This window comes from Rattus rattus, chromosome 12 (genome assembly GCF_011064425.1).
Source record: "Rattus rattus isolate New Zealand chromosome 12, Rrattus_CSIRO_v1, whole genome shotgun sequence".
Classification (NCBI taxonomy): Eukaryota; Metazoa; Chordata; class Mammalia; order Rodentia; family Muridae; genus Rattus; species Rattus rattus.
Window position 1 is genome coordinate 8,539,412 of NC_046165.1, and position 16,169 is coordinate 8,555,580.

At 39.9% G+C, this 16,169-nt stretch overlaps 1 protein-coding gene across 2 annotated transcripts in view; it reads right to left on the reverse strand.

Moving 5' to 3' along the window:
• Window positions 1-16,169, reverse strand: part of Gpc6 (glypican 6) — a 1,019,107-nt gene that overhangs the window by 568,036 nt on the left and 434,902 nt on the right. The window lies entirely within an intron of this gene.

The following is a 16,169-nucleotide window of genomic DNA, read 5'->3' on the forward strand; positions in this document are numbered from 1 at the left end:
GCGGAGAAGTCTCTCTAAATCAACAGAGTAAAGGCTGGAGCAGCAGGCACAGGGCCCGCATGGGTCTACACCACGTCCTCTGTGTCTGTTATAGCATCCATTTAACATGTTTACCAGACTCCCGAGTGTGAGCACAAGTGTCTGTCTGATCCTTGGGGCTTCTCTTGGGGCTCTTTTCCTTCTGTTGGGTTACTTGGCCAAACTTCATTTTTGTATGTGTTTTTTTTTAATCCTTGTATATTTTATTTTGTCATCATCTCTTAGAAGCTTCTTCTTTCTAATGAGATAAAGGGAGAGGATGTGGACGGGAGGGAGGTGGGGGAGAACTGGGCTGAGCAGAGGAAAGAGAAACTGGAAACAGGGTCTATCATATGAGCAAACCATCTATATTTAATAAAAGGAGAAAAGAGGGAAGAAAAAGAAGACTGTGTATAAGAAAATACCCCTCAGATGGCATTCTCGGGTCCAGGATATTACTCAAAAGCGACTCCAGGCAGAAATGTTAAAATATAATCAAATGTAAGATAAGCAAAATATTATGCAACTTTGTTCTGCCCTGAGTTGATCAATCCCTAGATGCCCATTGATCTGTTACACTCCCTCTCTATCTGGGCACCTGGGAAGCTCTCAGATCTATCTGCTTAGGGTCTGTCAGTAATGGAGACATCAGTGTAGTGTGGTTTCAATGAATGGACTATTATTTTTAGCCATGATTAAATAGATGTTTTATTGAGAATTGCAGGTACCAGGGTCAGCCTAGACATCTCTGATACCTTTCCTTGCAATAGCAAGTATGGCTTGGTGGAGAGATGGGGCGCATGTGGTAAACACTCTGATCACAAAATACCACACAATGCTATTATTTTAGCATTTTACGTTTATCATATTTAGCATGTTTGTATTCTTGTCTTAAAATCAAACCAAAACAAAACAAATAAAACAAACCATTTCTCACCCAGAAACTCATTTTTTTTTCAATTAATTTAGGTCACTTTTATACTTCTTGGAATTTACGTTGGGTTCTAAAGATCCCTTTTGAAAATCCATTTAAGATCCTAAAACACTAAATTTTGCTTCCATTCTCAATGAATATGTTCCCCTTTTTGTCATAAAACCCCTTATTGAAAAGATAGTTGAGATCCACAAAGTTATGGGAAACCTGCAAATAACCACAAATTGGTCCTGATACCATTCACTAACTCCAAGAGCATTTCCTGAGTCAGGTCAATATTTGCCTGATTACCATTCCACACACTGTATTTTTTACAGGCTTGTCAATGACCATTCCATGTGAGAAAGCACTGGTGATTATGCAAAGGTCAGGGTGTGCAGTAAGCAGGGGATTCTGCCAGTCTGAAGGATCAGTCTCAGTGAGAAGGGAAATCAGTTTTGCTTGGCCACGCCCAAGCCACCTACAGCTTTGTAACACTGGGAGAGCATGCAAATTGATTGCAGGATAAATTGCCCCCAACTCTTTTCAGAAATGGGCCTTAACCTTACATGTAATTAATTCCCAAGTATTTACTACACATTCCTTCCATGCAGACATCTTCAGTGACTGTCCTTTCCCTAGCTGTCTGGATCTGTGCCCATCTGCCATAAATCTGAAAACTCACTTAAATGAATACAAGGTAATTTGATGTTGCATTTGATTTGGTTTTAAAGGCTACACAGTTGTTGACTTCAAAGTCAAAGGCATAAATCTTCCCTGCTGAGGTAGGAGAAGGCATTTTTTTCTGAACCATTTTGATTATGGCCCCCGAAGTGAAGCTCAGAGATGTGAAAATAGGTAGAAGTAGACCAATGGGCTATTTGCCACCAGCTTCACTTAAAACAAAGTCATTTTATTATTAGTGTCTCTATCGAGGTGGGCATGAGAGAGTGTACAGGAACCTGCAGCAGTCAGAGGAGGTAGATCACCTTGAAACTGTTATTACAGGCATGTGTGAGCCAACCCGAGAGGGAACCAAACACTCTGAAGCATGGAGCCATCTCTGCAGTTGCATTTAGTCTTCTTGTTAAAATCAAGAGGGATAAATGAGAAGGTTAAAAGTCTCCATCCAGCCTTTGCTATATGTCCTTCTAGGAGGTTTGTGTAGACCCACAGATCTGCCTGGGCTTCCCTTCCACTCAAGGCAAAGTGGTCCTTAATATGCAAAGCACATGACCATGGATATGAAGCTCTCATTTCCTTGGCTTTAAGTATTTGAATGAGATCTGTCACTTTTCCTCTGTGTCTTTTTATTTGGTTTGAGTTCAGTGCATTTCCTGAATGGTAGAACAGTAACAATGTATCCCCCAGTCTAACTCCTGCACAAAGTCGTCCAACCTCCTAATGTCTGCATTTTAAATTGAATCACACTACAAATCCACTTCCTTAAAACATACCTAACAATAGTCATGTTCAAATAGAGACTGTCTGAATACCTGAGGGGCAGGACTGAAGCGTCACAGGTCAATTATGCTTGAACATCTACTATCTTGTTTGTATTTGTGTGGGAATCTGGATAACCTGCAACCCATGTGTGGAGATGCTGGACTTACTTGGGAAAGTGACGAAGAAGTGACATAGGAAAATAGAAGATGCACTTTGTGTGTCATTTGGGAATTCGAGTAGTAAATTTGAAGCTATCCTTACATTAAATTTCCTCTACTTCCAGAAAACAAAGAGACATGTTCAGACCTGTTTGCTAAGATAAAACAGAAGTTGAGTTTGGTTGAACGTGAGTGAAATATTAGTTGGTCATGGGCAGAAGGTGATATTCATGGAGAAGATGGAGAAGAAGGACTTGAAGAAGTCAGCAGAGTGTCTGTGCTTCTTTATCCTCATGGATACACTAAAGGAAAATCAAAGGACACGTGAAAAGTCAAGTGATTCTTAGTTTCTCAGAGACATAATCAGAACTGCATTTCCCTTGAGTCTCGGGTATGACAGGGACCTTGCAGGAGAGAATGATGGAGGCTGGAAGCTTATGGAGATAAGAGGGTGTCACTATGAACTACAGAAAGACTATGGTGAAGAGCAGTTTTCAATCCATAACAACAAAGAGAATGAAGTTGCTATGGCTTGTAGACTGTCCACAGGACCATGAGCACGGGCTTGTAAACAGCCAGGGGGCAACAGAACTGGGGACAGGTACCGTCATGTAGTGTTGTTGGACACATAAGCAAACATAGTAGATTCATCCAGGAAACTGAGAGAATTGTTGGGGATCAGAGAAGCACCTTCTGTTTGGACAGTATCATGGAAGCATTGCCTGTCAATGCTACTAAACACTCATTCCCATCTCAGTGATGGTGAGAGCCAAACACACCCCCATTGCCCATCAAGGCCCTTCAAGGTCTAAAGTTTGAAACAAGAGCCTTATATGCAAAGTGAACTTAAGATACATCTTAATTAAATGAAAACAAAACCAAATCATATCTTATAACCATGTCTTCTTTAAAGACAGCATTAAAAATGGAGGTGCATGTACCCACAGATTCTAGAAGTTTACTGGATTTTGGCACAGTACTTCTGACTCAGATGAGAATCCAGCAAAGTTAGGAATGAGGAAGGTAAACAGAGGGAAGTCTTGGCATAGTTGTTTAAAACGTGAGGGGCCATCCCATATACAGTCACCAAACACAGACACTACTGGGGATGCCAAGAAGTACATGCTGACAAGAGCCTGAAATAGCTGCTACCTGAGAGGCTCTGCCAGAGCCTGACAAATAAAGAGGAGGATACTCGCAGCCAACCATTGGACTGAGAATCGGGTCCTCATTGGAGGAGTTAGAGAAAGGACTGAAGGAGCTGAAGGGGTTTGCAACCCCATAGGAAGAACAACAGAATCAACCAACCAGACAGCCCAGAGCTCCCAGGGACTAAACCATCAACCAAAGAGTGCATATGGAGCGACCCATAGCTTCAGCTGCATATGTAGCAGAGGATGGCCTTTTTGGGCATCAATGGGAGGAGAGGTCCTTGGTTCTGTGAAGGCCAAATGTCCCAATGTACGGAAATGCCAGAGTGGGGAGGAGGGAGTGATTGGGTGAGTGGGTAGGGAGCACCCTCAAAGAAGCAGGGGAAAGGGGGATGGACTAGGGTGTTGCCAGAGGGGAAACTGGGAAAGAGGATAACATTTGAAATGTAAATAAAGAAAATATCCAATAAAAAGAAAGTCTTGAAAAAAAGAACCAAAACCAAACCAAAACAATAATAACAAAAAACAAAAGACAACAAAATGCCACTATACTGAACACTCCAAACACATTTTCACTTTTACTTTGACCAGAGCCCTGTTCTACAGAAACTGATATTAATACTTGCAATATACTTTATTAGCTCTAGAGCTACTAGATGCCAGAATCTTTCCCCTGAGTGATTACAATGGCCTAACAGAACTCACTTCCATTTTTCCCCACATAGAATTTTACCATTGACTGGTGCCATTAATTCTACTCCTTTACCTAACCCAACGCTCAACAGGGCAGCCATTTTTGAATTTTGCATTGATATATCTTAAGCCCTAAGAACATGTCTTACGTATATAAAGGGACTCAGTCAACAATCGTCAAAAAGACGTACGTTCTCATAGGTTTTAGAGCAAGAATTTGTTTCCAAGTACTCTGTTTAGTGATCTGTATTTCCTAGTAAACGTGCTTATGGTGAAATCCAGGCAGAGCGCCTGGCACTTAACGTTCATCAGTGACACTGACAATATGTACTGGAAACTCTGCTATCCAAGTCATTTCAGGGAGTCGTTAGTGGTAACAGACCCCTGTTGGGTGGACACCACTCTTTGAAGTTGTTCCTGCAAAGCTTAAACTCTGTTGTACTGCTTGGTGACTTTGGAGAATGAAGTCTAAACAGCAGATTTAATTTTTATATCTATGGTGGTGTCTGATCACCTCAACTGCTCTACAGCAAGTCAGTTACTCATTTCAGAATACACTCACAGCTCCTTAGACTTTCCCATTAAGGAAAGGACAATGTCCCAGAGACCATATTTAACATGGACTTACTGAAGAGAGCACACAGCCCTGAATAAGAGGGGGATTTCTGGTGGAGCTCAACCTTAGATGACCCCATGCTTTGTTCATCACAAACAAGTCTACAACTACCTGTTACTTTCCATGTGCTAGTGACACAGAACATGACATTAGAGGTTTCCTGGCAAACATCCTCAGTTCTTCCCATGGGGGAGGACACAGAAAGAGAAGAAAAGCTATTTCTTTCTATGAGTCTAGTGATTCTCAAAAGTGTGGCCCCTGAGTCTGTCACAGCCACAAACCCAAGACCTGAGCAAATCCAGACTATTTATTGTCTTTGTTCCAGGTCCACTGGGTCTGTAGTTCCAGGGTGCGGCCCATCATAGCGTTCTAACACACTTTGCACAGAGCCGCAGTGCACAGAGAACCATTGTCCTTAAAGGGTGACTTCAGTCGTCCAGACTGTAGGTAAGAGTACTTTTGGCAGCTACCTTCCCATCTTTTAAATTACTTTCATGTAACTATGTCTTGGGGAATCTCTGCTTAACTTTCCAAATGTTGCCCTCAGATCTTTAAATCTTCAAACCCCCCAAAGAGAGCTTTCCTTAAATCTCACCTTCTCTATAATCCCCATCATTTTTATTCATTAGCAGGAAACACCTGTAACAGCAGGCGCTACTTACAGCCTAATTGTTTCTGGTTCCCTTAAATTGCTTGTCATTATAAAAGAAATGACAGAAGTGAAATGAGAGAAGAGTGATGTGGCAAGAAGATGCAGGCCCATTTCCAGTGTTTAATTGCTAGACAATGCTAAGAACAGATTAAAAAGATAAATCAAAAGTTTGCTGAAAAAAAAAAGTGAGGCCCCCAGTCAGTTTTACGGTTTCATTTGAGCGGCTCAGATATTATTACACACTCATTTACAAAACAATGAGCTCTTACTGTTTATGAAAGTTTAATCTCTTGGTTTATTGCCTTAATATATTTCACATTGGTAAGGTTTACTTTTAAATGAAATTTCTGACTGTCTTGTGTGGATGTTATTTTATACTGAGAATACAGACAGAATGAGTGTAACATCATAATTGTATTCATCTATGAAGCAATTAGAGTTGGGGTAATTGCTTCTGGTTTTCAGATATCTGCATACAAAGTAATAGAATTAATATTTTATCAGTTGGCAGTATCCCCTGTTAGCCAAGGATCCTAACACTATATATCTTCTCTGTGTGTCCACTGGAATTTAAACAGAGCCCATATTAATATTTACCTAAATTAAAAACCTTGCCAAGTAAAGAGACACAAGAATAAGATGGTGCCACTGTGTAACACATGTAATCCCTGGATTCACGCTGGGACAGAGACTCCCTAGCCAGACTGGAAAATGCAGTCTGATGACAACCGAGGGAACCCTCAGGACCCACCTTCAGTCTCAAGTAGCTTCTAAGTGATTCTACAGGTGCGAGAGTGCTTATGAATTCTGTGCTGTTCTAAGAAACTGACTCTGATTAAAAAATATATGGCCGCTCCAATACCTGAACACCTATAAAAACACATTGATAAGCTCTTTCGAAGAAAATTGATATGGCTGAAGAACTGGAATAGGATGACCTACAGGAATAGCTGGTGAATGACTGTCAAGATTCAAATCCCTCAGCCAGAATCCACAGGACTAAGAAGGGCTAAAGGAGGACTTACAGTCTCATTTATTTTCTAAGAAGCTTAGGCTAAAAGGGAAAAAAGGAGGCCATAAATTAAATGGCACTTTGCTTGAACAAAAAAGGAAGAAATGAGAGAATTAAGTTGAAACTAGCCGCTCAGCCGCTGAAACAAATTTAATTGGTAGATAAGATGTATTTCAACACAAAACTAATATCAAAGACAGGAAATGTAATACTAATGTTTCCTCTTTTCAATTGATGCAAACACACATACTAAATAAAGAAACATAATGGAGAATTACCAATCACAAAAGGTTTGTATCTATTGTATCTAGAGCACACAAGAAATACCTGACAGCAGATTACATATTTCACCTTATACCCTAATACTACAATGTAGCATATGGTAGCCTAATAAAATGGGGCTACATTGTAAGAAATGTAACACTTTGCAATTTTTCTGATCCTCCATATTGTTTTTATATATTTCTTCAAATTTTCAATTTATTATTTGCCGCTAATTCTTTATCATCTATCTATCTATCTATCTATCTATCTATCTATCTATCTATCTATCTATCTATCTATCTATCTTTCTATCCATCCATCCATCCATCCTTCCATCCATCCACTGCTTATTTATTTATTTGTGTGCATATATGTGAGTGCACTCCACATGCCCCGTGATGTGTGTTTTTAGGTTAGAAAACAACTTTTAGGTGTTCAATCTTTCCTTCCTGTGTTGTTCTCAGGAACTGAACTCAGATCTTTAGGTTTAATGACAAGTGCTTTTACAAACTAAGCTATGTTCAGGGTCCTCCATTCTTTTGGAAGTAGGATACAGATGTACCATTTCGCTGAAGGGTGTCTCACTGACAGAACATGTCTATAGTTTGTTTTAGAATACAGAGGAGCAAAGGTTATGAACCAGTCCTGTGCTAAACATTAGTTTTTTAAAACCTTAACATTTATCATTATGAAATCATTCTCTTTACTCAAAGCATCGACAAGGATACTTTTGATAGGGATGTCCTAACTCTTCTTGTGGCCTTTATTTTATTATTATGAAATCCCATCAGCTCTTAGCCCATATTTATGACTTTGATTCTTCTCTTGATCCTATTGCCCTATTAATTTCTATGACTATAATTTTATTAATAATAATAGTAATAATAAATCTTGTGTATTAGAGTTAAATGGAAAAAATGATGATTTCATAAAATGTTCATATTATTTTCCAAAGTATCCTGTCAGCAGCTAATGTGTGGATTGGTCCCTCTGCTAGGGTTATTAGGATAGGAGAGAAGAGAGGGTTCTTTCTTAGAGTACAGTGAGCTCAGAGATATCAGTGATGGGAAACATCATTCAGCCATTAATTGGAAAAGCCCCAGAGGGTTTTAGTCCAGGCACTGCAAGAGCACAGTGGTAAAATGTCATCCGCAATCCTTGATCATCAAACTTGGGAAAGGAAAGATGCTGAAAGGGCCTGAACTCTTAGATCACCGTCTACAGACTTTTGGCAGACGAGCCCTATGACCAATGCATTAGAAATGTTAAATGAAGCTGATTTGGAAAGCAAATGAATTCACCTCACTGAGGACTAATAATCAAGTGGAAAAGTCAATTGATGGCATGTGAATTTATTTAGTTACATAATATAAAACTGAAACTCTAAAATTGAAAGGCTCTGGGGGGCAGTCTAGGATTCAGGACTGACAGGTGAAATGCCAGAAAACAAAGTTTAGATCTTACAATGAAGTTATCCAAGAAACACAATCTCAAAGCATTTAAATCAGAAAGTCTCCATGATGCTAGACATACTTAAGACTGATTCTTATTCTTTACCTCCCGCATAATTTTCGGTTATCAACATGTGTGACAATTTTTACTTGTACACACATTTTCTAGAAAAGGAGGGTAATGAGTCACATCACGCATACAACTTTTAAATCTATTGGCTATAACTTAGGAGAGCCTCATTTTCTTAAGTTGCTTCTAGGAGACCCAGAACCTAATAAAAGACTGCTCTTAACTTGCTCCTTTCGAAAGTATTATACTTGGGTTTATCAACAGCTTTATTAATTATGTGGGGAGATATCACCTGCCTGAATGGTACAAGTCAATGATGTCTCCATATCCATCTATCCTAGCTGCTTATGATATGAAAGCAACACCACCATCCATGTTTCAAATGATCGTCTCGCTAAAGTAACCCATGCTCATGAAGAGTCACTGGGACTCTCTTAGTGTTGTCACCACTTGCACTCTGAGCCTCAGAAAACCATTAGCTTTTCTCCTTGTACATTCATTTATCTGTTCACACAAAAGGGCACGTGTTGTCTGTGGCTCTTTCTGAATAACATTTGCTTTGATTTTAGGAATCATTTGTAAGTTCTCCACCTTAATATACATATCATATATAGTATATTATATTAATTATATAAAACACGTAAACATATTATACATTACATGGGAATAATATACTATATTAAATATAAAATAAAATATATATAAACACACTGCTCTGTCAGTCAGGTTTATGCTTTTTCATGCTACCTTTTCTTCCTTTTGTAAAGAATTATCTAATGTTATCACACATCCATTTGATTTTGAAAAGTAAGCACAGTTGCTCTGTTTGTTGGAACTGTCTGAGTGCCTGACCGTAGATGAGGCCATACAGATATCTCAGGTAATTAGAAAACACAGCAAACCAGGAGACAGAGAAACAGAACGCAAATAAAGTTTCCTTTATTTGTACGAACAGGATGATGGAAGAAAGCCCAGAACGCTTAGATGATAAATGCATGTTACTGTTTCTTTTACAGTGTGTATTTAGAATCAAAACACATCAATTCTACTAAATACCCAGTCAGAAGGGGAAATGCTTCCCATTAGCGGGGATGAGAGAAGTGTCTTATTTACTTCCTCTGCCAGTGTAAATCTGAAGAAAAGGCAGAACACAAAGTTAAATGAAGACACATTATTATTTGCATAAGTGTTAAGGACACTAACACAAACTCATTAGAATGCTTGCATGAGCTCCAAGAAAGGAAGCCCAAGTGTTTAGGTTGGAATGGAAGATAAAGACTTTATCTTTGTTTCTTTATGTTCTCCATGTCTTTCTGATTTTATTGTTTCTATGTTTACAAACTTTATAAGAATTCTTAATTGAACTTTCAAATAAAATACACAAGCATAGACCATCTTAGAACTTCTACCTTTTTCTGTTTGATCCTTCCTTCAAGTTCTCTCTCTTTTTAACTTGGTTGGACAGGGAAATCTTTCATCTAAGGATTTGGCCCTTGTGCAATTTTCAGGAATGTAAAGAACTGGTTACGGAATGGGACTAAGATGTCTCTAGAGGACAGGAGAGTGGGAGCATATGGGGATGTCATCTTACAAATGAAGGCTGGCATCCCAGCAGAGTGTGGCTTCAGACCAGAGCAAAAGGCACCACATGAGGAGTGGTCGAACCCTGACTGCCTATCACTACCACAAGCAGCAAACACATAGGACTTTTCAGTATATTTTTGGGAAGGCAGTAACTTCCAAAATAAACTATGTTTTCTTCTTTTGTTTTGAATTATAGTCTTTACATTTTACTGGTAACAGTTAGTTTAAAAAGTTAGGCAAACAATACTGAGCTCCCAATGGATCACATGATGGACAGGCAGATCTAGACCAGTGATAACTGATTAAGGTCCTTGTAGTCACTTAGTTCTGTGAAGTCAACCAGGCTGAATTTAGGAGACAAACCATCTTCTCAAACAAAGGCTGATAATTTTCTCAGACCTCTTCAGAATCTGATCCTAAGCTTCTATTGATCTATCTGTGATGTTAAAATAATCATGACACTCGGAGTTCCCTTGGTCTGACCCGAAGTAAATTGAATATGAATGAAGAAAATTCAACCAACAAATCCTTGCTTGTCACTGTCTGCTAAAGACTAAAAGTTCAAAAGAAATACAAATTCATAGCATTGGCAGGCTGATCCACGAGTAGAAGAACTACCCCATAATATTGAGAAATGTTGAAATATGAGAAATCACCACATCCAATTTTCTAGGTTGATGTTCTTGCTGATAGGATAATTTTTACTGCACACTTTGAATTCAATTTTCTTTATTTTAACAAAACATATTTCATGCACATTGCTTACAGATGGAATGACTTGCAAAAACATAATCAGTTTTATAGGCCACATTCTCATAGAGATTGGTACCATTCCAGTTCACCATAAATGCTTTCCTGGCAGGCGTTCTGTTATGTGCAACCCTCTTTATGTCTGTCACGGGTCACTGGCATCAGACAACATACTGTTTTTGACACAGATCTCTACTCAGAAGGCAGGTTTGCCTTTTCTTTGGGCTACTATATGAGATGCCCTCAAGATCTAAGGACTTCTTCAGTCCTAGGCTTCTCAAAATGTTCAGCTCTGTGTTGGAAAAGTCTTCAGTTAGATCGCTCTACATTTTTTCCCAAGAAGCTAGAGCATGTTTCCATGTCTCAGGGTTTCCCATAACCTATACACAACCTACAGCCTTAGGTTAATTATACAGTAAGTTTATCAGGCTCGGTGCCACATACTTTTTATTAAAGACATGATGATATAACAGTAGATATGAATAGAAGTTATTACTTGAGTTATTTTGCAATAGTGTAAGGCATCCTTCTTAAGGATTGTGCTCTCCAAACCTTCCTTTTAAAGTCTTAATTGATATCCACAGATGAAGTATGCATCCAACATCACTTACAAAGCTGGAACGATAGTTTGTGGGAAACAGATGGAGTTCTGAATAGATGTGTAGTATTGGTGTGAGCACAGCCAAGTCAAGGACCTCAGTGCCTCAGACTTACGGAAATGGCGAGGCCTTCCCCTGGTCCATGTATGGGTGTTGACAGCCTGTGCAGGGAGCATCAATGATGATTCCACCTCTCTGATACCCACAACCTGAGTTAGCTCTCTCTGAGAGACTTCTTGCCAAGATAGGTTAGCCTGCCTCCTCATCTTTGGTGTCATACAGAATAAGCATTCTTGGTTTAAAAGCCGCTGCTGGCTCTCTTTCAGAGTGCACAGCCCATGTGATCCCTGCTTTTTGGAAGATATGTCAGTCATTTCTTCATTCCCTGTCACAGGTAAAGGAATCTCTAAACTGCATGGATTGCAACAAGGGTTCAAGCAAGTTGTAAACAATAAGAAGAGGTAGAAATAAAGTTATAAGAACATAAACTCCATGATTAAAGGGTCTTGTGTGTTTTATTCTCTTGGAATTGTTCCTACAATATGTCTCTATTACATATATAAGGCCTGGAGCTGATGAAATTTGAATTTTTCTTACTACACTGTCATTCTTTTAAGGCAGGGGTGATGTCTCCAATCCATGTCCTCCTACATGGTGATATAGCACCTACACAGTATGCAACTTAAAGCTGAAAGTGTGTATTTCTGATGTTTGGGCACTGGTGTACAGAACCAAGGATCACACATGAGATTCTTTGAGTTGTGTATCTGTAAAGCTCTGGGCATTTCTTTCTTGTTTTATTTAACTCAAGAACCAGAATCAGAGAGGGGGTAGAAAACCAAATGGCATGACCCCAGGTTCAAGGTGCTGCCATGTTCCTAGTTATCCTTCACTGCTAGGTGCCAGTAATAAGTAGTGCACTCTAGACTAGTTCAGGTCTCTTCACTGTCGGTAAGTGTTACAGCATTGCTTAAAGTCCAGCACGACCCTCAGCAGAACGACAATATCTAGTTGTGAAGGATAGGTTTAAAAAAAAGATAGGTATTTCATGGAGGTTCATATCTCTTGGTACCCAGAATTAAAGTCAATCTTTTTTTAAAAAGTTGTTTAACCACTCTGTGTGTGTGTGTGTGTGTGTGTGTGTGTTGGCTCACATGTTCACACGTGCATATGCACATATAACATAAATGCTCTGATTTGAAAGACTGGTAAATCAGAGGTTTCACGAAGGCTACGATTTTACAAAATAACACCTATAATATTTACGTATTTACCACATTGCTCCAGTTTAAACCAAGTAAACTTTTAGATGGTAGCTTCATCGGATATCTAAGTCAGAACGAACCAGTTATGTTGGCTTAAGTAAATTCTCAAAGAAAACTCTTCATCAAGGATCGACAGATCCCTTGAACTGATAAGGTATTCGACATTTGTACACGAATATAGTAAAATATTACTCTAATAGAAAAACCATTTACAAATAGTTATTCAACTTCTTAGTATGCCTGTGCACCAGCTAAACTGCTGTCCCTGCTGAGGGGAGCACGTTCTGAATGACCTCACTGGTAGCCATATGTCCTTATTTCGTAGAAAATGTTGCAAGCCTGAAGCAGAGAAAACACCCAGCCCTTCACAGCATACCAAGCACTTGATCTGAATAACCTATATTTTTCTTGCACTGCAAAATCTAATAGAGTTGGACAAAATGTCATCTGCTGCTTATTAAATCTTGTTGTTTTTTTTTATGGTTGACTGACCTAATTTTCCCAGAGTTTAAATTTTAACGTCTTATCACCTGCTTGGCTGATGTTTCAGTTCGCTGTCAAGTGCATGTGCATGTTAGCATGTCATTTACACGTGTTCCAGTCAAATAATTGGGTTCACAGTAGACCCGTGTCAGTTTCAAATCTGGTCCCAATTAGAAAGTACACTTTCAAAGCAGTGGATCTGGTTCTCTTTCTCACACGTTCATCACTTCAATAACAGAGAGGCATGGGAGCAAAGAGGCATCATCGTGTGCCTCGGGCTCCCGCACACTAGACGTTGTCTCTGTTCCCAGGAGTCAGCTTTCCGTAGACTCAATTCGAAGCATCCCATTCTCTAGCCACTAACTTGTTCTTTTGCTTTCATTTACATCATCAGTCCTTCAGAAAGTCACAAGCTGCGGGGACTCTCACCCTCTATGACCCATCCTTTGTGCTTGAGCAATCCATGAGCTCATTCTTTTCCTTGGGACCCTTGTTTCTACACCACTACTCTAGTCCTTGAGAAACTGGTCTGAGTTAAAACAGGGAGCTTTGTAAGAGCCGACTTGAAACTGTGATCTGGAGATCACTCTCATGTTCCAGCGCTCACTTAGTTGTGTCAAAATGAAAAGGAAATAAGCCAAACCTTAAGGCCTAGACTCAGTTGTTAAGCTCAGGCCCTAGGGCTAATGCGTCAACACTGCCTGAAACCCACAGTGTCTCCCTTCTTCTGGTTAACCTGCTTACAGTTATTTGCCACTATTTTGTACTGTCCCAGCTCAAATCCTATAACAATAACTGAAATCCTTCCCTAATCCCTTCCCAAGAGCTGGGCCTTCTCTCTAGAACAGATAGGTACCATACATACTCTGTTATAATTGATCTGGCCATTCAGAGCCCAACACTCTACCACTCAGTGATTATCCCTTTGGTCTGTTGTTCGTATCTAATGGAATCCTCACCTACGACACACAGAAGTTTCTCCAAACACTCGCCAGTCACAGGAGAGCCAATCTAGCCTCACGGGAGAGCCAATCTAGCCTCCCAAGCTTTCATTCCGTGTTTGAGACATTCTTACTACATAGGCATTATGGGAAGCAAAATATTTCCCTCAGTTGGTTTCTTCTCTTGACTTCACGTAAAACCCGTGAAGCTGGCACCAATGGAATTGTGTTCCATAAGAAGGTATATGTCCTTGATATTAATTGGACAATGTCCAGGGTGAGTGTTATCTACTGGCCCAGAGTCTTTTAGGAATGTAAAGTCTCAGACTTGCTATAGACCAAGAGAATTCAAATCTATGTTTAACTGTGAGAGTGTTTTCTGAATGTCTACGTGCACCACATGGGCAACTGGTGCCTGAGAAATCAGAAGAGGTCATCATATGCTCTGGGATTGGAGCCAAGGATAATCATTAACTATTATGTGGGCACTAGGGACTGATGCTGGGATCTCTGCAAGAGCAACAGGTACTCTAAGCCAAAGAGCCATCTCTTCAGCTCAGGAACCGATTGCTCCTTAGTAAAAGCTTTGTTAGAGAGCAAAGAAAGCAACCATCAACCAACCCCCATTGCTGCTCACTACCACACCAGAGCTCTTCTCTTTTCCAATGCTGGCCTGCACATCCTTTCAATGTTATTCAGTTGCTTTGTTTTGTTGGGGTGCTGATGTATGGAAATTCACTGTTTCCTGCACAAGAAATTTGGGAGCTTTGCTCTGGTTGACAACAGAAGTGGAAGCAACAAAATATGACAAACATATTTTATATGAATCACTACTGCGGGGTTGAAGATGCTAAAGCTTGAGATCGCCCACGATGGCCAAGCAGGGGGCAGGGTGCCACCAGGAAACAAATGACTCCTCTCTTCTCCTCAGCTCTTCTGCCAACACTGTGCTTTGAGGACTGGAAGAGGTCAGAGCCCGAAGGTTCTTATTAGCAGTGGTGGCAAAGAAGACTGAGCTCCCGAGACAGTGCTAGAGAAAAAGAGGGTCCCGCTTGTCACTTAGTCTTCCCGCTAAAGTACCTCTCAGTCCTACACGAGATGCAAAAGCGTCTTCGACCTAAATGTCTTTGGAAACTTTATATCCTCTAATGTGATCAGAATGCCAGGTTCCTTTGCGTTAAACTGTAGTGTTTTCTGTCAAAATCCTAGCACTTCAGTGAAAATAAACAGATGGGCAGTTTATTAGCGTATGATTGCTTGGCAGAAGGCATATCACAAACATAATTAAATGATTAAAAAAAACCCACCAAATACTAAAGTATTAAAATATTTGAATAATCCTAAAATATTGAAGATTTAAGATAGTGCGATAAAATGAAGAAATTGATGTTCTGACCGCCCCCCTCATTAACACATACACACACTTTTGGTTTTATTTTTCATTATCAGATGAAAATTTGTGTAGACTTTTACTACGAGGTTAGAATTTTCTTCAACAATGCCGCTTGCTATTTAACCCCTCGGGGTGTAACTCCATGGCGAGCACACGTACAAGGTCCCGAGCATTGGATAGGAAACCTGAGTTATTCCTCTGGACAGTGTTACAAGGTTCATAATTTCCCACAGCACCTCCTCAGATATTAACATCCCAACACAATCTAAGATCATAAGCGCCCACTGCAGTGTCCACAGATGGTGACAGATTGAGGTCTGGCAATCGAGATCATTCTTGAATCTAACAACCAGGAACGAAGCCTACTGATAAGTGAACTAGGCTTTTGAAACCAAAAAACGCACGTGAGGTTTCAGAGCAAACTTCTGCAGCTTGCCTTACTACCCCTGACTTATTGGTAAGTTAATTTCCCCAAGAGAAACTCTGTATTTTCTGTGTATTTTATCAATATGCTTAGTTTTTACTTTCTAAAAAAACAGGTTTACTCTTGCCTTGCTTACAGATAAAGTATTTACATAGACTCCTTTGGGGGTTCAGCCCCAAGCATTGGATGGAAAATCTGGATCGTTTCTATGGACACTGTGCCAACCAGGTCCCTAATTTCCCACAGCACTCTTGGATTAAGGGGAGCCACTTCCAGAGTATGAAAG